We start from the raw sequence: 24895 nt of genomic DNA, 5'->3' as shown, positions 1-24895 counted from the left end.
CAAAAACTGCTTTTATTGAAACCAAGGCCAGCAAACGACAGGATCTAAAAAGTGGAGACTTGTGACGTCACACTTCAGCTTTGGCCCCACCCACTGGAGCATTAGTGAACAGTGACATGAGAATGAGAAAAGATCGATGCAGGATCAATACCATTACCTTACAAACAATCCTAATGCTAGGATAGTGGGGGGGGGGGGGGGGGGGGGGGATGATTCCCAACAATGTGAATGTCTCAGCAGTGCATTGTTTGTTTGTATTCAGTGTATTTCACTGTGGATTATTTGGTAAATTTCGGCGGAGGCTTTGCAAGCAGACTTTTACGAGTCAAGTAAGTAGTCATGTTTATTCTAATGCCTGATCTGTGATCAGTGATTTCTGATGTAATTATTCAAGTTCAGACAGATTATCTCTCAAAATATCGTTCAATAATGTTTATGCATCAGTAAATCAAGCCAGAGACTAAACAATCAACTTCACGTCATTCCTCTAAAATAATCTTATTTAAACTGTGATTAATAAAGAAAGCGATCAAAGAACGTTCCCTACCCAATCGCCCAAGCTGTCAATCAAACAGCGCGAGTTTATCCAATCTGGACACGTTTTGCCAAAACTTGTTGAAATCAATCATCACAAAATCATGACGCTGTTATGTACAGTACAACAAAGCTCTTACTGTATTTTTACATCGTGTTTGCATTGTTATTTGGTGAAAGCCAGAGGTGTAATTTCATACGCGATCAACAGACTGTCTGTATCTGCACATGGCTCATCACTGCAACCTTTCATGTGATGGGAATAGATCATTATGATCAATAGCCTACTTTTCACGTTTCCTTAATCTCGATAGCTGTAATAGTAAAAACGTAGTAAAAGTTTTCGAGAGAGTTCCACATGTAATACTAGCTATTTCATATGCAAACATGTCAGCCAATCAGAGCAGTGGGCGTTTACACTGAAGTCTCACACAGACACGCCCCTTAAAACAGAGCGTTCAAATCAGAGGCTAAAATCAGGCTTGGAAAAATGCCTTTTATTTATAAATTATGACAATTTTTTATGTTAAAATCATACTAACATTATAAGGGCACCCCAGGAAACATTATAAAATAATAAAATAATCCAGTCTATGACCCCTTTAAAAGAATAAAATTCAGTTCAGTTCCTTTAAATGAACCAAAAAGTGAATGAAATGAAAAAGTTTTTTTATTACACTCACACTGTTCCACACCTTGCCATAATCGTGATCTTAGAATTATAAGGTTCTATCTCCGTTTAGTGTAGTTCTGAGATATTGAGCATCAAAGTTTTTACATCCCAGCTGGCAATGGAGAGATGGGGCCTTTTTATTTTATTAATAACTACTAACAAAATATTTTTTTACAAAAATAACACCACACAGGCATTAATAAACACCTAATGGATCAGATTATGTCAAAAACTCAATTTCGACCAAAAGTGGAGATAGAACCTTATAATTCTAAGCTCACGAAATCTCATTATTTGTTCACTTCCTGTGACAGGGACTCAGTTAATTTTCCTTTCATCTTTTTTATGGATTATGATGATGATGATTACTTTTATTCTTTATTATATATTTGAGTTCAATAAGGACAGTCACATAAAAAAAAATATCTGGATTAATGTAAATAGTTCATCAGCACCCTACATAATGACCAGCACAGGTGCCCATCTTTTATTGTTGTTTGGGATCAATAAAATAATTTTTATTATTTTCTTTTCTAAAACCTAAAAGATAAAATGAAAGCATTAAAATAGGACACACTATATTTTAATTTAGAGGCAAATTCAATCTTGTTAGATTAAAATAAGTGGCTTTACTCTTTGGGTTTGCATTCAGAAAGCATGTTAGACGCGAACCACACCACACTTTCGCTTCACTTACAGCAAACCATACTCAGACCACTGCTTGAAATTGTCAGTTCAGATCATTTTTAATTTAGTTTGAAGCATTCAAGTGAGTAAAAGTTCATATGAACTGCTCTTAGTGATACAACAAACCGACGCCAAAGAACTAGCACTGATGAAAGCCCTGGCGTTGTCTCGCGTCAGGGCAAAAAAGCTGAGCTTGCACACACCGCACAGACTACAGCCGATGGCCAACTAACATGTACATTCTGCGCCTATGCGAGCGCATATAGCCTAACTCTCCCATACCAGCAGGTGGTAGTAGTCTGTATTCAGCATTCAAAAAGAGAAACCGGAAGAGCTAAAACTGTGGATATACAAAGCAAGCAGCGCTTGTTTTTACCATTGTTTACACCAGTCTCGTTCATTACAGATGGATTTGTGTATAGCTTCGACATCTTGATTCCAAAAAGCCATGTTATTATTAAAAATCACCTTTCAAATGAGATGAAATGACAAGAATGACAAGTGTACTGTGTTCTCTCTTTACTCCGTCTTTTGTTTGCTTTCGTCAGTTCCGTTTTTTTCTTGTGCGCTGATTGGCTAAGGTGAACAGCCAATCAGAGTGATCTCTCTCACTGACAAGCTCCACCGCCGATTCATCTGACTATAGCCAACGCTGCAGAACACTAAGCCGACCGACACTCAAAAATGGCCTGGACATTGCCCAACGCCCTTTAGACCCCTAGAGCTAACTGTTCCTCTTCTCTGCAAAAGACCGAAGACTTGCAAAAAGGCCAATACATGGACCTCATGAAACAGGACTTTCTTTTAGGCAGGCAGCAGGCTCAGGGATCCATTTAAGCATAGCTTCAAAGTGCTGGCTAAATGTGCTTTTCAAGAACACTCCTATAGGTTTCACTAAAGAAGGCCTGATAAATAGTGGTTCTCTTGACCTCAAAGCACTCCATCAGCCAAAGACGACAAAGCGGCACAAAGGATGCTTAAAAAAAGAGCTATTATGCATGCAGAGAGATGGGCAAATAAGTGCAGACGATTGAGCTGTGCACTTTGAAGGGATTTTTCCGAAAGCCCCTGTGAGGCACTGTAAAAAAGCATTGCTTCTCCCTGTGGAAAAAGTCTGTTTAACTGCCAAACTTTATAAATAGAAGTTTAGAAACAAGGACACCTGAATTCATATGAAATCATTATCAATTATCATAAGACAGTCTTATTGCAGACACTAGCCCCGTTTACATGTAGCATTGTATTCCGATTATAACCAGTTTAAAAGTCCAATCAGAATGAAAATGCTCCATGTCAACACCTCAATCGGAATAAAAATGCTCAAACCGATTGAAATTTCAGTCGGATTGAAGGGGGTGGAATAAACCTTTTCATGAACCGATCAAACGAAAGATTACACCATGTAAACGAGCTGATCCGATTAGTTTGAGTGTACGTCTTTCTGCGCATGCCTGGTTTTGCGCCAGATAATTCTGTCAGCTAACATTACGCCTTCTGTTTGTGATCCGTTGTGGATTCTGATCACCCTATAAGGTAGGAATATGTATACCCGATGCAAAAAACTATGCGCGCTAACCATTACCATAGTAAACATGGTAAATATGAACGCTTGAAGAAATCAGACAAATCATAAGTTATCTTAATCCTGTTTTTATTTTATCTCTTTATACTGGACTATCCTCTTTTAAATATAACTGTATCCTTCAGGGAGAGAGTGCTAAAGCTCCTCAGGTCAAATTTCTGGTGGCATATTTGTAGAAATTATCATTCTTTCTAAATGTGATGTAAATGTCCTGTAACTAGGCTACCAAATAAACAGAAACAGACGCGACTGAATAATTGTGTGTCCTCTTTCTTTTGTGAACGTTCACAAACGTCATAAACGGTAAACCACTTTATTTCTGTGTGACTAATGTGCAATTTTGACACAAATTAATTCATTGTGATGTATCGCTTTTTATTGTAAACCTGTGGTAAAACATATATTCTTGGGTTTAAAATATTCAATTAAACAACAAAAATGCCAGCAAACGGTCGCTCTTGTTTTGCGATCACGCTGTTTCCAGTGATTTCTTTCTGATTAGTTTTCTGATAAAACTTCCATTTTATTGGTGAAATGATGGGTTAGTGTGACGTTGTTCCAGAGAGGCGTGTTACGGGCGTGTTTTAGTGAAGCGCTGTGGAGCTTCTGGCTCCACTGCGCAGTGGAAACGCAGCAGATTTTGGGCACGGTGCGAACGTTACTGGCCCGAGGCTATTAGCCTGGCAAGGCCCGTTTAAAGCCCTGGATCGCACTGGCCCGACATTGGAAACGCGGTTAATGCCTAACGTATAAGTGATGCACCATAACGTTAAGTGATGCACCATCTTGACAGGATTGAAAACGTGGGAAATAATGAGCTTCCAGATCCGGCAGACAAGCTGTGTGCGCATGTCACAAAATGATTTCGATTGGAAGCGTCAGCACATGTAAACACCTGATCGGTTTAGATAACATCCCATGTAAACAGTCAACCGGAATCCGTCAATCAGAACGATCTCAATCAGAATAGCTAAAAAGTGTGCATGTAAACGGGGCTACGGAAATGATAAATAGATTTTTGAGATCAGTATCTTTATTCTGCAGCTAAATGTGAGCTTATGTCTATTCAATGCACTAATATCTTGGATAATGCCATCAGTTTTTGTAGACTTTAAAACATTTAGGTGCCGTTTTTTTTAAGTTGCCAAGAACAGAATTGCTTGATATAGTTGTGGTTGAATAGTTTGCCTGTTAAAAATGTAAAATGGACAGGATTTTTTATAGAAACTATACTTAACTATATTTAACTGACTCTCTAAATGAATTGGTTCAAGAGGTGTTTGTGAGACCTAAACAGTGTGTGGAGATCCTTCATCTACGTTCTGCATCCCTTAAATAACACTATAAGACTTCAAAGCTTTCCTCCAGTACTCTTTATTGCCGTAGTCTGTTAATTATATGGCTAGAACTATAAAGGACAAATAAGTATCATCCAGAGGATAGATAATATAGGAAGGAAGGGAGTTCTTTTGCTACTGTCACTGGGGGTTTAAAGCATTGATCTTTCTAAATCTGCTTTCAGAAAACATGCATTGTTAAAAAGGTGCAATAACAAAATTGAATTTACAATGCCTAGCAGTGTCTGGACAGAACTGTCCTTTTCAAAAATGCAGCCTTTTCAGTCAAAACAGGCCAACATCAAATCTAGCACATCAAAATTGCATTACAGATTTGTGAAACTTTCTTTGTATTATCTGAAATCAAAGGGTTCGTGCTTGTCATAGACACCGAAGCTCTCATGTGACAAGCCTTTGATGGATTTTAAGAAGCTTCAAGATAATCACCAGCACAATATTTGCTGAAGATCAAGGCAAAGCTCTACAGTTGCACCTTGTCTTTCATAGACATTCGCATTCTTATTCTCTTCATACCTGCAAACTATTGAGAGGCGACATGGCGTGAAAGTAGATCCTTGTAGGAGGTCCGAGGACAACATATCTTGGCTGAAAATTGGAAAACAACAGGAAAAGTACAATGTTTTCTAAAGAAAAAAAAAACCTCTTCAAATCTTCAGGACTCTTTTAAGTTATATACTTTGGTTTCAAAACAGCAAATGTTGTCCAAAAAAACAACAACAGCTGTGCAGCGACTAGCTCGATCAGGCATACACTATTGGCTGCAAAGATGAAGTTGACGTTGCTGACTCGTCATCTCCGCAGTATAGTGAACGCACACATGCGCCTATAGAGATAAATGCACTTTTCATTTGGAATCAGAGAGAATTTGTTTTCGATTCAAATTGGTTCTTCGTTTAAAAGACATTTCAAGCTTTTTATATGCATATTTCTCAGGTCTGTGAGGCAAGAAGCCTATACGCAGAGTTTCGGTTCGTTTGTGATGTGCTCCAGTTCTTCCTGCAGTCGAAGACTTTCTGCTCTTAAGTTTATAAGTCGCGTACTTCATCAGATTTGACGTGTTGCTGGTCTTGGCAGCAATTATCTTGTTGCAAATATTGCATCACACGCTGTTGGCATCGAGCCTGGTGATATGTAGCCACAGTTTTGATCTTTTTCACATCTTTTACATCTATGGGGGTTGGGACGCTTACACACTACAGCCTCACATGTGAGCAACGTCTCTGGGCGTTTTCCTTAATGCCTCGCCACAGCCAATCATGCTGCATGCTTATTGGCTCACTGACGAGATTAACCCCTTAGGTATCGGAATTTGGTACTGAACCACAAGAGATTTTTTGATACTCGATGGTAATGAGGCAATTCGGTCGGGGCCTAAAAAGTATCAAACTTGATACCGAGCCCTAGTTGAGAATCAAAAATCGATTCTAATTTTGGTACTGGACACGTAAGGTCAAGAATCGAATACTTGTTATAAAATACAAATTTTGATTCTGCTTATCGATTCCTGTATGTATTTTAATGTTATTTTCTTTAAGCACAAGATGTGAGAGAAAACTCACTGTACTCACGCTCTGTTTTCTGTGCTGTACACTTTAGTGTGCAGAGAGAGCCGCCTCTCATAAAGTGCGCAAATACTTAGTCTTCTTGTGCTTGAACGGACAAATACACACAAAATTATATCAAAATATCACCGTAAACACAGTCGACTTTGTCTACTGTCTGATATTAACATGCCTAAGACTTTTGCACAGTACTGTATATACATACGTATCGATATACATACGTATCTATACACATACGTATATATACACACGCGTATATACATACGTATATATACATACGTATATATACATACACACACACACACACATATATATATATATATATATATATATAAATAGTTCAGATGCAAAAGCCTCTAAGTGCCATCTGAAATTTTCTTCTAGAATGATCATTTTTATCAAGCTCGTATATTTAAGTTCAGTAATTTCACTTAAATGACAATTAATAGGTAATTTGCATTGCCATTTAAGTGAAATTACTGAACTTAAATATACAAGCTTGATAAAAATGATCATTCTAGAAGAATATTTCAGATGGCACTTAGAGGCTTTTGCATCTGAACTCTTATATATATATATACAGTACTGTGCAAAAGTCTTAGGCATGTTAATATCCCCCCCATCCCCCCCAAAAAATGGTTTTAAGTCAGTTATTTATATCTTTTGCTGTAGTGTGTCAGTAGGAAATATCAGTTTACATTTCCAAACATTCTTTTTGCCATTAATTGTAATAATCCAGTGAGATTTGTGTATGCACAAGGAGTCTGACAACAGCCGGTATGATCTGATCTCACCATCATCGAGTCAGTCTGTGATTACATGAAGAAACAGAAAAAACTGAGACAGACTAGGCCTAAATCCAGAAGAACTGCGGGAACGTCTCCGAGACGCTTGAAGTAACCTTCCTGCAAAGCTCCCTGAAAATCTATGCGCAAGTGTACCTGGACAAAAGCCGTTTTAAACGCAAAGGGTCGTTACACCATATATTGATTTGAATTAGTTAATAGAAGTTAAATCATAAATAAATTCAATTTGTGATTTTATTTTTGAAAGCATTCTCACTTTACAGCATTTTAACACAAGTGCTAGTACTTTTCACAGTACTGTAGCTTTGCAGGAAGGTTTCTTCAAGCATCTTGGAGACGTTCCCGCAGTTCTTCTTGATTTAGTCTGTCTCAGTTTTTTCTGTTTCTTCATGTAATCGAAGACGGACTCGATGATGGTGAGATCAGATCATCCCGGCTGCTGTCAGATTCCTTGTGCATACAAAAATCTCACTGGATTATTACAATTAATGGCAAAAAGAATGTTTGGAAATGTAAACTGATATTTCCTACTGACACACTACAGCAAAAGATATAAATAAATGACTTAAAACCATTTTTGTGTGTGTGTGGGGGGGGGGGGGGGGGGGGGGGGGGATATTAACATGCCTAAGACTTTTGCACAGTACTGTAGCTTTGTTGCAGGCAGATGAAGAAATTATGGTGCTTTAAATCTTAAATTTCTAATCTCAAAAAGCTTTAATCTCATGCATGCTTTAAATATCTCATGCATGCTCGGAAGCATTATAGCCCACTTTAACTGCAGCCTAAATATTTTTTAATTTAATTACACAAATAACATTTTTAAATTACTTCTATTTCTAAATAAATAAAGTATTTATTTTTATTTTTATTTTTATTTTCAGAATGAAAAAAATAACCTTATCCGTTTTTGTTCAGAACAAACCAATTCGTTTTTAATCACTGGTACATTATAGATTGACTACAAGTTTAAAACCAGTGCTACAAATGTTATAATTAAGGAAATTAAACGTATTATCATGAAATCCATTTTATTTTTGTGCAAGACATTGCTATGTGGCATCAGCATGCATTAATCATTATTACAATCCCCACCAGAATGTCCACCTTCACCATGAACTTAACATTGGGTTCGGTTAAATTTTCTTCAACAGTTCTCCTCACAAAATAAAATGAAGTAATAAAGTAATAAGTAAAATAGGCCTAGTTATTGTCTTCGTTTGTTTTTGACCCATAACCTTAATAAATGAGGTTGTGACACCAAAAACTACTAGCCTAACTCATAAAAATATAAAATATTGTTAAAGAAAAGTAAACTGTCAGTAATAAAATAAGAACAAATCATAAAAATTACGAGCAATAGCACAAATACAATAGAACAAACATACAAATAAAATAAACACTGATTTTCAGTTTTTCAGGTCTAACAGTAATTTTCAGGTAGAGAAAATTAATAATCAAATGTAAAACAGCACTGCCTAGTCTTCGCTGTATAAGTTATATAGATTAATCTAGGGCTAGAACGATGCGTCAACGTAATCGATGGTGTAGATTTACGTGGAATGCGTCGATTCGTCACATTGTTTATGTTCCGCAATGATGGTGGCTCCTGGGCATGCTAAAAATCATCCGTTATGATTATGTAAGGTTTTACTGTATAAAAGGTGCATTTCTCTCTAAAGGCGCGTCCACAGGCTACTGCGGAGATGACGGGTCAGCATCGTCAACGTCATCTTTGCAGCCAACGCTGACTCAGAAAACACTAGATTAATCAACAATTAAAATGTCTCCTTGCTATTTTTTCAGACACATTCATAATCATTACTTTTGCCAGTGCTTTGCGGCAATCTTTCTGAGTGCGCTTGAGCGCAAGGTATAGGCCTATATTCCAATATTTAAGTAATTAAATTACTATAAACGTGCGATTAGTCGACTAATTACAATCGAGGATTTTTAAAAATCCAGTATTCGAATTTACGCTAGGAATCGTGACGGCCCTAATATTTTTTACACATCGCCCAGCCATATGGATCACTAAAGAGAGTAAAGAATTAGAAGCTTGGGAAGGGTCCAGACCCTTGCATCTGATCTCAGCTGGGTGGCAGAGCAGAGCAGGTGGGGTGTGACATGTCCAACAGTCATGTCAATAGCTTGACAGCTTATTGGACAGCAGGAAACATAGCAGGCCAATGAGAACTCCTCAATCAAAACCCAGTGTGTGCAGTCTGATCACTTCCATAACTCTGACAACGTCACAAAGCTGGCACGCACTTATAAAGTCTGGCTTGTGGCTGCTTGGCCAAATAAAAATTGCTAGACTGGACCCCCTCCATTTGCTTTGTTCATTCAGCAGCTAAAACAATAGATAAGAGAAAGAACAATACCAGCTGTATTGTTATTAAAATACTGTTTTTATTGATGAGTAGACAGGGCCCAAATTCTGCTGCATGGATGGTGGGATTTGAACTATTGAGGTTAGGACAGTCTGGCATTACTCAAATATGAATGGGTGCATTTGTGAAGCGAAATGGGCTAGAGGTGCCCCGGGTGACACAGCAAGGGGCTCAACTGCCAGGATAAACAAACCCCCTTTAATGATCCACATGGACCATGAATGACACTTACATACTGTATGTAATGTAGCACAAAAGATGAGATGTCTACAGTCCCTCTGCAAGTTCAGCTCACAACACAAACTTTTTGTTATTATTTATTTAGGCTACAAAGCAGAAAACCAAAAGAAAAACTTGCAGAGCATGTTTATTTTAAAATAAACAAAGAAAAAATGGCTTGTTTTACACTTGAGCAGCAATTTAGTCAGGAATCTAACAACCAATTTGTGGTCTACAGAAGACAGTATTTCAAAGAGAAGCAAACTAGATCTGAAAGAAAAAAAACAAGGCAGCATTGCACTAAAACGGCTTCATTAAAGGCCTCAGACACAGAGCTTAAAAGACTTTTAAGAACAGACCTTAAGGTATGAGATGAATGTAATTTACCAAACAGACAGAAATTATCCAGCATTGACTGCTAACACTGGCTGTAGAGCTAAAAGGACAAAAGACGGCCCAAGAGAAATACTAAGATCAAGGCTTGTCAATGCATATTTGAAAAGGGGATATGAGAGTGAGGGGCTAGTCAAGACGAAGTTTATTGTTCTTGCTGACCAGAGTAAGAGAAGAAATGAAACCCAGTTCCCCCAGTGACAGTACTTTTAATTAAGCAACAGCATTGTTCTGTCTGTTAAAGAATACATTACACAATATGTCAATCAAAGAAAGCTCACAATGGTACAGCCAACATGTAGCCCATTAATGTGGATACATGTGTGATGAAGCCAAACTACAGTCCCATTATTTAGGTCTGATATTGCAAATTCGCAAAAAATGAACAGTTATGATTTCAGTCCAACCATAGGCTGGAAAAGACTCCATGACTTTTAAAACCAATTTTAAACGCACTATGGGCTAGATTTACTAACACCTTGCGCTAGCGCAATCCCTCTTTTGGCATAAAAAAAACCTTCTGTCAGGATTTACTAAAGACACGCAGTGAAAAAACAATGCTGAAATGGTGTGGACAGGGTTATTTTTTGCGGCTGACCTTATTGCATATGCATGTGCAGGAGTTTCCCTTTCATACGCAAAATTTATGGGAGAAGAGTAGGCTATTTAAATGAACAATGCAAGGTGATTTACTAAGGTTTTGCGCTAGTCAATTTACTGGTATTTGCTCCATTATTTAACGCCCAAAAAAAGCATGTCTTAAACCAGACGCTAATTTGCGCTGCTCTTGGTAGATTGCATTGGTCATTATATATGACACTTGGTTATTATATACACTTAACAACTGAGTATCACACAGACTTTCAAGATGTAGAAACGTTCAAGAAACATATGCCTCATTTCTAGGAGACGTGCAAATGAAAACAATGTGTTCTAAAACCATATTGAAATATTAAACGTGTTTGATATCGTGCGACTGGACGGAAACAGAGTCTGTGCCCAACTGCCCATCATACACTATGCTCTTTTCTGTAGAATCGTTCAATCTTAGACTGCTCTAAATCTGCACACTGGCTCTGACTTTCAGCAATAACTAGAGTCAGCTTGTCTAGACTGAAGAAAAAATCTGGGCAAAAGCTGTGTAGTGTATTCCAGCCTTAGCCTATATCATTTGAATCTCAAAAAGACAAATTACTTGGGTCCGACAAAATTTTTACATTAAAAGTCTAAACAGTGCGCTTATTGGTGCAAAAGATACAAAACAACGAAAAGAATTGAGCATCTCACTAAACAAAACACACAATCTGTAAATACAGCAAATGAAAACGCTATTAAGAAAGTGAATTCATCTTTTAAAAGCGGCCCCTACTTCAAAATACACACCCTCTGTAAAAATAATGGATATTATCTTTCATAGGAAACAAACAGAAGAACATACACACTGCTGAAAAGTACAACCTTCTATTCCTCAATTGAGAAAAATGTCAATTTCAAAGCAAGCAACACAGTTAGCATATTGGTTACAAGAAAGCCATAAACCTTTTCTGTCTCCTGGTGTTATTGATCTCGGATGCCTGAAATCCATTAGCGCCCTTTACATACTCAGTGTTTTCTGTCCCAGTTCGGTAGAGCAAGCTTTCGCTCGAGTTTCCTTTAAACCTTCCTGTGAGGGGGGAGAGCGGCAGCGGTGGATTAGCGATGCTGGCAGAGGGCCTGCATCAGAACTATTCCTTGGCCAGCTTTCCAGTCATCAAGAGCATCCAAGTGATCCAAATTACGAGTGCCCCCTGTGTCCAAGGGCTCAGGAAGTGTCCAGCCAAGGGCCAAGTGGGACCGACTTCCCATATTTGACTGTTATTAGTCCCCACAGGAGGCCCTGGCCATGTGCTTGCTTACAACAGTATCACAGAGAACCATACATTAACGGACTCTGTCAGCTTGAGTATGGCACACACAATGCTTTCCAAATCAACATACTACTTTTTTTAGAACAGGTGAATAGTGCCTTTTCATGTTGAAGCCTGAATACTACTAATAGTAGTGAATAGTAGCCTGAAAGCATTATCTGCAGTGACTTTATGTAGACACATCCCCATGATGACTATGACAGTGCTTTATTGTTATGAACAGCTGAAGGTCTTCTTCCTCCACCCACATAACAATGCAGCCACAGAAGCTGAACACCAACATAGTCTCAGCGGCCTTTCGAAAACCAGGACTCATAATGAGTTCGAGCTCCTGCCAATTTACTTGTCCTCTTTTCTTACTACACTCTTTTGTGCTCCAAATTTCCCCCTTGGCCAAAATCAGCAAGAATTCTCCCATGTACCTTCCACTATAATTAGTGTGACAAAATATCATATGCCTCTTAATCAAACTGAACTATAGGGGGTTTGAAGTAATCTCGTTAAGTTGTGATAAAAGGTTGATAAAAAAAAGACAAGTAAGACAAGAGATCAGGAAAATTGAAGGTGGTGTTTTGTTATGAGAGGAGACCGACTTGTTATGCTTATGTGAGAAAATGAAATTAGATTGTTTTAATTCATTTCTTAGTGCAAATGTGCTGCATGTGATAAAGCTGATCAGAGACAGTGGAACGTGACAGAGCCATTGAGAATTGTTTGCCTCAGTTACAGGTTACAGTACAGACACATTATCAAAGTCAGGGACACTCTCCCTCCCTATTAGTGTTGCACAACTAATTGAAATAAAAACAAAATCGTGATATGGCTTAGTGTGATTATCAAATAACAAAGGCTGTGAATAAATAAATAAATAAATATATGTACTGTGTTCTTAACATCTCAGAGCAACTCCATCTTTGAATCAGCTCTGAGTTTGGGTTGCTTATAACGTGCATTGACGCAACTGGGAACTTTGGGAACGCAACTTGCGCCAACCATCTTTGGCCAAATTGTGCAGCCCTACAAACAAGCACAGCAAACCTGGAGCTTTTCTTCCCTCACAATTATTATCACTAAATCATTTATTTTGCTTTTAACACACTACTGCTACTAGCCTACACAAATGCAGACGTTATTCTAGAGCAGGGATGGGCAACTTCGGTCCTGGAGGGCCAATGTCCTACAGAGTTTAGCTCCAACCCTAATCAAACACACCTGAACAAACTAATCAAGGTCCTCAGGATTACTAGAAAGTTACAGGCAGGTGATTTTTTCAGGGTTGGAGCTAAACTCTGTAGGACAGTGGCCCTCCAGGACCGAAGTTGCCCATCCCTGTTCTAGAGAAACATTTCAAAGTTCGTTGAAAAACACAACATCACAAATTAACCACCCCAACGTTTAGGCTACATCACATACTTGTGAAATGAAGACTTCACCTACTTTTTACTGCCCCATTGACACCCGAGTGGTGACTCCAGACTCTCTACTTGAAGAAGAGCAGCACAGAATAGGCTATCTATTTGTTTCTTTCTGGAGACAGCAGAGCTGGCACAACCTAGAACTGAAAAAAATAGTTCCACAAATCGTATCTTGGTGGACTCTTTTCTGCAAGTGAGGCTATCAGATGGACAATTTGCCAATTCCACACAGCCCTAAAATGATGACTCCGTTCTGTCCAGTTTAAACACCTGATCCCTGAAACTATAACCGATTCATGTAGCCATTTCAGATAGCACTTAGCTAATGTAAAGCCCATACCGCAGCCAAGTTGTTACAGCTCCAGGTGACTGCCATGCACAAATGAGAGTGTTAGCCCAGCATGCATAGTCACAAATTGGGAGCTAGCTGCTATTATAGTGGCAATCTGAAACAATTCACAGAACTATTCATAACATTCTTGCTATAAAAGTCCTTCACTACAACACCTGACTCCTTTCAACAGAATGGTTTTGCACATTTTCACATTTTCAGGTTGAAAGGCTTAAGTATATAACTACAGAAGTCTAAACTTCTATAGATTTACAATGGAGAGTATAGCAAATAGCCTATTATTATTCCCATTCCCTCCAAAAACAAAAAAAAAAAAGTTGCCATTGCATTTCCTCGGAAGGAAATAATAAAGAGAGAGATGGGTTACACCCGTGAGAAGAGAGGAAGATGCCAAATTTACAGTCATTCCTTCAGTAGCAAACCTCACGGCAGCAGTTTTGACTGTTTTTGTAATTTAATGCCAGAGTAATATAACACAAAGTATAGTGTTACGTTTATAAAATATATTTTTTTTGTTCTATTTACGATGCTATTTTTTTGTGGAAATGCATTAAAATGAAATATAAATATTATATAGATGGGAAAAAAATTAAGAAATTTAGAAGTGTTGACTGTAGGATGTAGAAAATGTAGGAAACTAACTGAAATAAGTGCAAGTTGAAGTACTAAAATATCTATTTTTATAGTTAAATGGTTAATAATATAAATATTAAAAAAAAATCTTACAGAAATAAGGACCTAAAAATAGCTACTAATAGTTAATTAAAAATAAAATGAAAATTAAAAAATATAAATAAAGGCAATATAGTATATGAATATAGATAATACTAAAATAAGTTCCTGGATCGTGAACGACAGCGAATATTGGAAAATATCTCACCGCAATTGACCAACCAGAATCAAGTATTTCACAGAGCCATCATGTAATAAAGAAAGAAGACGTATTATTAATGTAGTTGCTATGATCTTATCAACTGGAGCTGGTCATGTGATGTCATGGCGAATGCATGTTGACGTTGAATAAAACAGGTTTTTTTTTTGTTTTTTTTTGGAAAAGATTGATCTAGAGGTCTAGGTCTAAAGTCTTTATTTCATATGTACACGTAAGTTTAATTAGATTTCTCGACTAAACTTTTTTTTTTTTAAATGATACAAACAGTACAGTGTACACCTTTATAATACAATAGTAATTTCATTTTTCAAGTATGTGCTCATTCAACATGTAACGTTAATCTCTGCACTATGCCAAGGACCACTTCAGCTGATAAAAGCACAAATAACTGTTGTCATTTCGGTGAAAAGCAGATAGTCAAACAAAACGTGCTTATCAATGTATCTATACTATCTTGTAAACAAAACCATATGGCAAAACGAGGCAATTCTGCAAAGATTCATTATCAGTGAGAGAGCACTGTCCGATCACTGATAGTCGAGCACAAGCCACGTACACGCAAGACAAACACTGACAGACCCTGGAGAGATAGAAGAGCTCATTTCTGTTGTTGTCAATGTTACGGAACTGTCATCACACAAATGTGAGCTTTAACTCTGTTTATTCCACACTAGCACTGATTAGCAAGGGTAACGTTAAGTTACAGGAACTTTACATTCCCCGAGAGTCGCAAGGACATGCTGTCAAAGGGACGAGTACAGTGATGTTGCTATGGGAACTGGAGTTGGTCATTTATTGATTTTCAGTAATTAAGAGTTTAACGAACTAGAATGACTGAGACTAGCTGCTAGCAGTCCTGGTGCTCAACTGAAAGGCACCGCACTGTCGACATGTTAGCACTGCAACTAAATGAGCAAAAACACTCCTATTCTCCAAGAAGCAGAGAAGCAGTAATCACTTACCTTTGAAACATTCAAGCACACTGTTCCTCGGGCCCTTCAAAAGTTAAAAGGCAGTGTAAACAGAGCCTCAATGTCTCAGGTTGCAGTTCGCTTGAGAGAGAGACGGTGGCTCCACTGGCAGTCAAGCACCCACACTCAGCCCGCTACAGCGCTGCAGCGAGAGAACATATGCCTGAAATATCGCGATATCACAACACTACTGACGGCGCTGAACTGACCAATCATACTCAAGAAACGTCGTCCAATAAGAAAGCGGGGGTAAGACATGTTCGGCATTATTGGTCAGTTCGATATGATTGACATCCTCGACATCTAGAGTAATTTAGAGCTCAATCTTCTGTTCTAATTTGTTTGCAAGATTGAGGAGACTCTGAGGGAACTGCAGTGTGTAATATGTCAAAGAGTTTTGCCAAACCAAACACAGGAATGCCGAAAAGCAGATATGAGACATTTTCAGACTTTAAAACCATGTATGACAGGCCCGAGTGTGTTGTTATGCAAACCCAACTCATAACTCAGGCTATTAAAGATTACGACGGCAAACAATTTTTTTCTGTGTATTAACTTGCACGGGTTAATTTTTCACCACAAGACTAGTAATATGCGCTAACAAAGTAAATAGGGTCAATTTTGATTTCATTTGGACTTTAACTATACTATAAACTATTAACTAAATGAAATAATAGTCCGAAAAATCTTATTTTCTTTTTTTAAGGAACAGTTTATAGAACCTTTAGACTATATATATATATATATATATATATATATATATATATATATATATATATATATATATATATATATATATATATATATATGTACATTTTTCCCCTGTCATCTCAATGGCAAAAAAAAAAGTTTTCAAATCAACTTGAATTCACCCTAAATTTTATTTAAAAAAAAGTTTGCATATAATTTTCTTTTGGCCTATATTTGATATATATTATATATGTAGGCTATATATATATATTTTTTTTTTTTTTTTTTATTCAGAGGCCCAAACTGAGCAAAAATATAATATTTGGTTCAATTGTTTTTATTTATGTGGCCAAAATGATGTAATTCTGATATATTGTAAATCAATGAGATTTTTATAAAACTATAGCAGTCTACTTACATACAATGCATATAAATATCAGTTGTCACAACATCTCCCAATAATATGTCTTAGCAGAGCTCTGTAATTTGAATTGAGGGCAAAACATATGATGCAATGCAATACAAAAATGATAGATGGCTACAATACAATTGTAAGATGTACAATAAACATTCCTCAAAAGCATGTTGCAAGTAAAAACATAATAAATGGATTATGAATCACATAAAGACTTGTCAGTCCAGTAAGTGTTCATCTTGAAATGTACTAACAATATAAAGGTATTATATGTTTACTTTATAAAAATAATTTAAACAATTCACAAGAGAAAGACACTTTTTTCTCTTCAAAAAAAGTATGAACTCAATCAGAGGACTGAAGGCATAGATTTTGTGCAAAATGTTTTGATCTTGTTGATAATTTAGAGGTCTTAGGAATTAACGTACTGAACATTACATTAGGCTTTATTTGGTGGAATCTTCTAAATAGCTTAAGGGACTTAAACGTATACTTTAAATTCATGAGGAGGCTGATTTAAGGTGTCAAATGTCTAGAGCGCTATCTGCTAAAGTACCAAGAGCTTTATCAGAACAAACACACACACATACACATCTTCAAATATGTTGCAACTTAATTTGCTAAACAATTGTTTCATATAAAAATACTTTCAAATTGGTTGCTTATTTGATTTGTTTGAATGCATCTGAATTTTTCACCTGTCACGATCTGTGTGTTTAGTTTCATTTTCATGGACTTTTAGTTTGTATTCATCAATTAGGCCTACCTGTTTCATGTGTTTCATGTGTTCCTGTTTCCTGCCAGTCAGTAGTTGCCATGGACACTCATTATTTTGTCATCATCACTTGTATATTCAATGCTGCCTTCACATGCTATTGGAAATTTCCTCCTATTTCTGAAGTCATGATTACGAGCACATCGTATTCAAAATTTGACTTGAAAGGGCGTTCATGTCAAATTTTTTAACTAAAACTAGTTTTTACAATAATTACTATAACACATGAAGGCAGCATAAGTTCCACTTTGTGCTCCATTCAGTTTCCGGTATTGTTTTGCTCTACACGCTGTCATGGTGCCTTTCTTCATGTGGATTACTAGAGTTTGTTTTATTGAACCTTTTTCAAAAAAAGCCCAACTTAATTAAGGTAATGAAGAAAGCTTTTGTGAATATCCCATAATACTACGGCAATATTTATTACTTTTTAGGAATATTCCAAGTTCAAGACAACATTCAACAAATAAGCAGCATTAGTGGCAAGTTGATTAATCCAGAAAATAAAACAACTTTTTTTATTATTATGATTTATATGCTTCAAAACAGTTTTTTTTTTTTTTTTTTAACTGCTTCCTCTGTGGAAAGTTTGACCTAAGAGAGAGACCCATTATTAGAGACATTTCCGTCTCTCTTGCTAGAACATGTGCATGTGCCAACACATTCTCACTCCCAACTCGTCACATAGGCTATGGACACTTGGCCAGGACCCCTTGGCGTCACTGTTTAATGCACTGAGTACACCTGGCGTCATGTTTCAACGTGCAGGGTAGTCCCTAGAACTCTGAACCGGAGCCTGCTGCATTTAAATTTGACGTCAGCACACCACAGCCCGTTGCTGTGTATGGCTCGAGACTATAAATAAAATAAAAAGGAATTGGCTACAATAAATGATCTGTGCCAGGGCTAGTCAAATGGCGGCCCCAGATCATCCTTATCTGGCCCTCCAACTGGTTTTTGATGTTAAAAAACCCTCGCAATATGTTATCAAAGTGCCCTCTGTGCAAAGGTTTAGCATTCATAGGCAACAGCATTCAGATGTGAGTTTAACAACGCTCCACGGCGCGTACAAGTAGGCCTAAGCAGTTTGGTAAGGCTTTAACTAGAGGTGATGCATGCTGGATAGGGGTTGCACGACTACTGATTTCTGCTAGTCGATTTCTTATCAAAACAACACTCGAGTTACTCGACTACTCGTGGTTCATGCTACTGTAAATGAAAAGACATGAAATAGCTAGATCTTATCAATAAACATTTATTAATTCATAGCCTAATGCAACAATTACATAAGTAAACTCTCAAAACATTATAATTATGACATTTCATTTAGAAATTTTCATGTAACAGTCTAAAGCCAAATAAATAGCTGTTCTTGCCTTTCATTTCAGACGTCTGCTTCTAGGGGCCGTTCACATATCGCGTCTTTTTCACGCTCAAGTTCGTTATTTCAAATGTAGGCGCGCGGCGAGCACGCTCATAATGGAAGCAACGTGGTGCGCTAGTTTTTCAGGCGCGCCGATGCCGCGGCGAGATGAAAACATCTCAACTTTTCAGAATGCCTCAAGCTATAAGCACAGCAGGTCATGCGACAAAAACCAATCAGCTTCGGCCTTTCCGTAACATCATCGAAAGCTCGGCCGAACAGCTGATCGTAGCTGTACAGGGCGTTTTTCCTTCTCATCTCCAGAAATATATCTAGTAGTAAAGCTTTGCTGATACTTCTTCCTCGTCATCATGGAGAGCGCAGTTCATGGTTGGTTGCATAGCAACGACAGACGCCATGGGAGCGCAAGCGCTTGTAGGAGACAGCGGCACGGCTTCCACACGTTTTTAGACGCAATATGTGAACGGCCTCTTGCAGAGTTGGCCAATTACAATATTTGTGTTATCCTTGATGAAATACTTTAACACATCTGACGTGTGGTGTCTGTTGGTGACGTTCGCCATTTTTAATTCATTTATGGTTAATGAACGGTCGAGTAGTCGATTGTTTCCGACAGCGTCGACTAGTGGTTGAGGTAGTCGATCTATCTACTACTCGACTAGTCTATGCAAGCCCTAATGCTGGATAACGTATTTTTATCGGAGGTTGGTTGATGTTGATAAATATATATAGGCTATTATGTTACGATTGTCCATTGCGATTCTCCACTCGGTAAGTAGAAGAGTTAAATAAAAGACATGGAGACAATTCTTAAATTTACACAACAAAAAATGGTGAATCATGACAAGTTGTGTTTAGAATCTTTAAGGTGATGATACACAGGGCAACTTTTTTAGCAATGTTGCTGTCAACGGGCAACCAGGTGAGACACAGGGTGTAATGATACAGAGACGGATGCAAATGCAAGTACAACGGTTTATTGGAGCTTCGAGATAACAGGTCAGAGGACAAAACACTCAGGTGACAAATGACGCAGGGACTTCGACGGGCAACCTGGGGATGGCGTGCACAGGAATCCAGGGAACAAACAATCCAAACGAAGATGAAGCACAGCGAAGATAATCCACACGAGGAAGGCAAGAGAAGCACACTGGAAATGGACACAACACCGGGGAAGCCACAACAATCTGACAACATGAGATAGTGATCACTGAACATATAAAGGGAAAGGGAATTGATTACAGCTGGCGCTAATAATCAGCCTGAGATTGGATAACCACGCCCACACACACACACAAACACACAAGAGGGAGACAGTGGATTCATGAACCGTGACACAGGGCCCACGACCGGTCTAAATGATCCAGATAGAAATGTATTGCCCATTTTCAATGGGAAAGTGCCCAAGCAACAATCGCTCTGCAAGATTGCCCAGCAACATTGCTCAAAAAGTTGCCCTGTATCATCACCTTTAGTGTTCTAAATGTAAGGTGGCAATTTCTTATGACGGTAAATGATAGAAGACATTATAAAAATAGCTTTCTGCACCAAATGTGCAGTGTTTTTTTGCATATAATCATGCAAGGTACAATCATAGGGCGGGGAATGTAAATCACATAGCTCAGAACTATTAAAGGGCACCTATTATGACTCTTATCACAAGATGTAAAATACGTCTCTGATGTCCACAGAGTATGTATGTGAAGTTTTAGCTCAAAATACCCAACAGATAATTTTTTACAGCATGTTTAAATTGTCATTTTTTGGAGCTCAGAAAAACATGCTGTTTTAGTGTGTATCCCTTTAAATGCAAATGAACTGCTGCTGCTGGCCCAGGGGGCGGAGCATCACAAGCTCGCACTCAGAGCCAGTGTTGCCAGATTGGGCGGGTTCCCGCCCAATTGGGCGTTTTTGAATTTGATTGTGCGGGTAAAAAAGGGTTTGGGCGGTTGGACAAAATTTGGGCTGGTTTGGGGTCAGTTCGGCAGTTTTCAAACATCTACATTTTAAAGTCTAATTGGTTAAAAAACTAAACTAAAGTGTGCATGTAGTCCAAAAAATCAGTCATCATGACATTACTGTACGCCCATGCAGAGTCAGCTGGCGTTGGTGTTGACATCACCGACGAGCACGCACTTTTAGCCAATCAGCGATCAGCAGGCAGATGCGATTGAGCGTGATAAGTTGTAGCTGTATATTCAAAGTGATCGCTAATGCCAAAGTGATCTAACCTACTATACAGTAAGTTGTATCTACAGTAAAGAGTGAGATAGTGTGCAACTCTAAAAACGTACACGTGGTGGGAGATATCGATGGTGACTATAACTCTGAGAGGAGAGCACAGTTGAATGACTTGAATTGAAATCAAATATGGGACGAGTCCTGTCCATGGTCATGTGCAGAGCCGATCCTGACCTCCCTGGGACCCTAAGCAAAATTCTGTTTAGGGGCCCTCATACCTGACCCTTGAGCAGAGCCGGACAGTAACTGAGTACATTTACTTGAGTACAGTAGTTAAGTACAATTTTAAGGGATCTGTACTTTACTCGAGTATCATTTTTGGGGAGTACATGACTTTACTCAAGTACATTTGAGAGGCAAATATTGTACTCTTTACTCCACTACATTTCTATCCATAACTGTGAGTACCCGTTACTTCTTCTAAAAAATAAAAATAAAAAAAAAAGGAAAAAAGAAACATCTCGGAAACCCTCTCAAATGTGATAGGATTGTGCAGGCGCCACTGATTGGGACAGCCTATAAGCAATCACCTTCAGCTTTCCGCCAAAGTCAACTCCATGGTCAGATTTAGATAAGAGACGAAACCATGGACAAAACAATGGATGAAGACGCAGCAGGTCCATCCCGGGAGCGATATTTTTTTTCCCAGGATGGTAGGGGAAGACTCGTGAATATTCATTAGGGAAGTCATCCCTGGTCTTAACCCCAGTGACGGGTAGATTTAGGGGCGGGGTTATAGAGGTCATAAGACCCCCAGTGACGGATAGGTTTAGGGGTGGGTTTAGGGGTAGGTCATCAGACCAATCAGGGATGACTTCCCTAATGAATATCCATGAGTCTTCCCCTACCATCCTGGGAAAAAAAATATTGCATCCCGGGAATGTGCCAAGCCGTGGCCCCACCTCGCCAGACTATTTCAATTTTCTGAACAAGTTAATGATAGTTTTCGCTTCAAGTGTTTGCTGTGTTTACCAATGTAAGCACTGTGGCAGTAGTAATGCAATATTTAGAAAATGTACTCTTGTACTCTTGATACTCAAGTACTTTTAAAAACAAGTACTTTAGTACTTTTACTTAAGTAGACATCTGACTGTAGTACTTTTACTTGTACTTGAGTAAAATTTAGCAAGGGGTATCTGTACTTTTACTCATGTAGCTGTGTACTCTGTCCGCCTCTGCCCGTGAGCCATGAACCATTTGCCATTGCCACACAGTCACACCTGACACACCCCAGTGTTCCCACTACAATCCCTCCTTTAACTAGTTCTAGTGAAAATGTAATTCCTGATATCAGAAGACATTGTTACTAGTAAAAAGTTCATTCTTAATATCAAGAATTCACATTTTAAATAGTACAAATTGAATTATTGATATCAAAAATGCATATCCTGTGAATGAATAAAAGCTAAAATGGCGCCATAGCATGTCACTGTGTTTTAAATGATAAAATTAATTCTTGATACTTGATGGTTATTATTTACTGAGGGATGTGCATCCATATTGACCAGAATCTCCAGCCAATCAACATTTTAAATTCAATGGAGCCCATCAATAGTCAACAATACATTGCTTTCCATATTGCATTAGTGCAGAGTTGTAACTAAACCTTGACTGAGCGACTAGATAATCATCGTCTTGTTTTAAAACTATAATGAGGAGTGCCATCACGCCCATATTGTACTGGTCCCGAGTCATGTGCACACTAGCCTAACCAGACATCTGCAACTTTTACACCATCCAGACTGCATGCACTCTACTCGACTGACAGCTGCTGAAAAAGGTTTGAATCAACGATGAATCCGTTTTGACTGCTAAATTCTGCGTTATGTTCTGCAATGTGTACTTCCGAGGGTTAAAGTCATCGGTTCATTTCTTGATTGCCGTCCACAGTGTCCACAGTGCCCACCTGGACATTTTAGTCATATTGGCTAATTCTCCTTAATTATTGCCCTGTTTTGATCTGTTTTCCTGGAAAATGTATTTATTTTATCATCGTTATTTTGTTTTAAGGAGATACAAATTGTGCTTATCAACCTTGAATGACATGGTAATGAAATTATATCACATTATTTTGGCAGTAAAATTTTGGGTGTTTTTTTCTTGTAGTGTGCGGGTTTTGGTGAGCTTTTGGGCTGGAAATCACCGTCCCAATCTGGCAACACTACTCAGAGCCAGGACAATCTCATCTGATAATATCAGAACAGAAACTCTCAGTTGCGGTGTTCATTTCGACTCAGAGAATATATGCTGTATGGAGATAGAACAGGTATAGTTTAGTTTAATTATGGTTATAATTTACTTGTCATCTGCTTTTATCCACTATCAATACAAGCCTGCTGTAGCAGACCCCGTCCGAATGATGACCAAAATATACTGACGAGTTCAGTGAAGTTTATTGTACATCACACAAATGATGAAGCCTTAGTTTTACTCCAGATAATCACTGTTAGAGCTGAATAAACAGTAAAAGAAGTGCGCATTAAAGTCTTATCCATAAACTCTCTCTCTCTCCCTTTCATTATCATCAACATACACAGCGAAGTACACAAAACACTCGTTACAACTAACAGTAAACAAATATATACACACCTTTTCAGTGGGTGCTCAATAAACTGGTAAACCTTATATCCGTAAAATGACTCGATGAGCTGTCATAAAGTGCGTGCTCTCACTTTCATTTTTGCCGTGGTCAGTGACGTTAGGCCTGTCGCTCTGGAGACTGTGAGCTGGATCATGAACAGTACAGATCCATCCTCGAGTAACAATGAGAGTAAATGAAGACTGCTATGTTCATTCTTAGATCCATCAACAAAACACCTCAATCTCTTAGGAGACATTCTTGTGTACAGTTGCTCCAGCATGGAAACAATGGCGGACTCTGTGTCCAGCTCACTTAGGGTGGGTCTATGCTCAAACTGCAGTGTCAATCAACAGTCGTGGGAGGGGCCTGTGCAAAGTGACGTCACATTGCCCCGAATCTGAGAACAGCTCGTTCTGAGACAGTGCTTATGAATTATGGGGATTTTAAAAAAAGCACATGGTGGATTTTTATCATAGGGTGGTTGTGTACACACACTGCCAACACACATTTATGTTCAAACACCATGTAAAAGTGAATTTTGCATAATAGGTGCCCTTTAAGCCACTTTAGCCAACATTATAAATGTTCAGAAGAAGAACAGTGTTGCCAGATTGGTATGTTTTCCAGCCCATTAATTGTTTCAAATCCACAAAAAATGATATTATAAACACCCAAATATTATCTATAATAACAATACAAATAAAATCATAACAACAACATTATTGTGGCTCATCACAATTTTTTAAAATGAAATAAAACAATTCATGTGTATAATTAATAAGTAATGTTGTCATAACTTATTGACTGATTCATATAATTTTTAGCAGTTCTGCTGTGGCTTTGTTTGGAACTAGAGAAAAACATTCATTATCAACAATTTTTGTCTAGTTTTTATAATATTTGTCTGAAATGTAATTAACAATATTAACTTTTTGTTTATTGGACTGTATAAAATCAATATCACATGCAGATATTTTGCTATTTTGAAGATCTACATTGTTTAGGAACTTATGAGTGTATCAAATCAAGGAATACACGTTTAGCTTGATATGTCAGGGAAACAATCAA

General features: G+C 38.0%; 1 protein-coding gene across 1 annotated transcript in view; it reads right to left on the bottom strand.

Moving 5' to 3' along the window:
* The window catches only part of glceb (glucuronic acid epimerase b), a 61215-nt gene extending 45343 nt beyond the window's left edge, over positions 1–15872 (bottom strand). The window contains exon 1 of the mRNA XM_079866661.1: positions 15736–15872. The gene's annotated coding sequence lies outside the window, so the exon portion shown is untranslated. The remainder of the gene's footprint in view (positions 1–15735) is intronic.
* Between the last annotated feature and the right edge of the window lie 9023 nt (positions 15873–24895).

The sequence above is a fragment of the Squalius cephalus genome (genome assembly GCF_949319135.1).
Source record: "Squalius cephalus genome assembly, chromosome: 3".
Lineage (NCBI taxonomy): Eukaryota > Metazoa > Chordata > Actinopteri > Cypriniformes > Leuciscidae > Squalius > Squalius cephalus.
The sequence above is the reverse complement of the archived record's forward strand: the minus strand, read 5'-3'. Positions and strand labels throughout refer to the sequence as shown.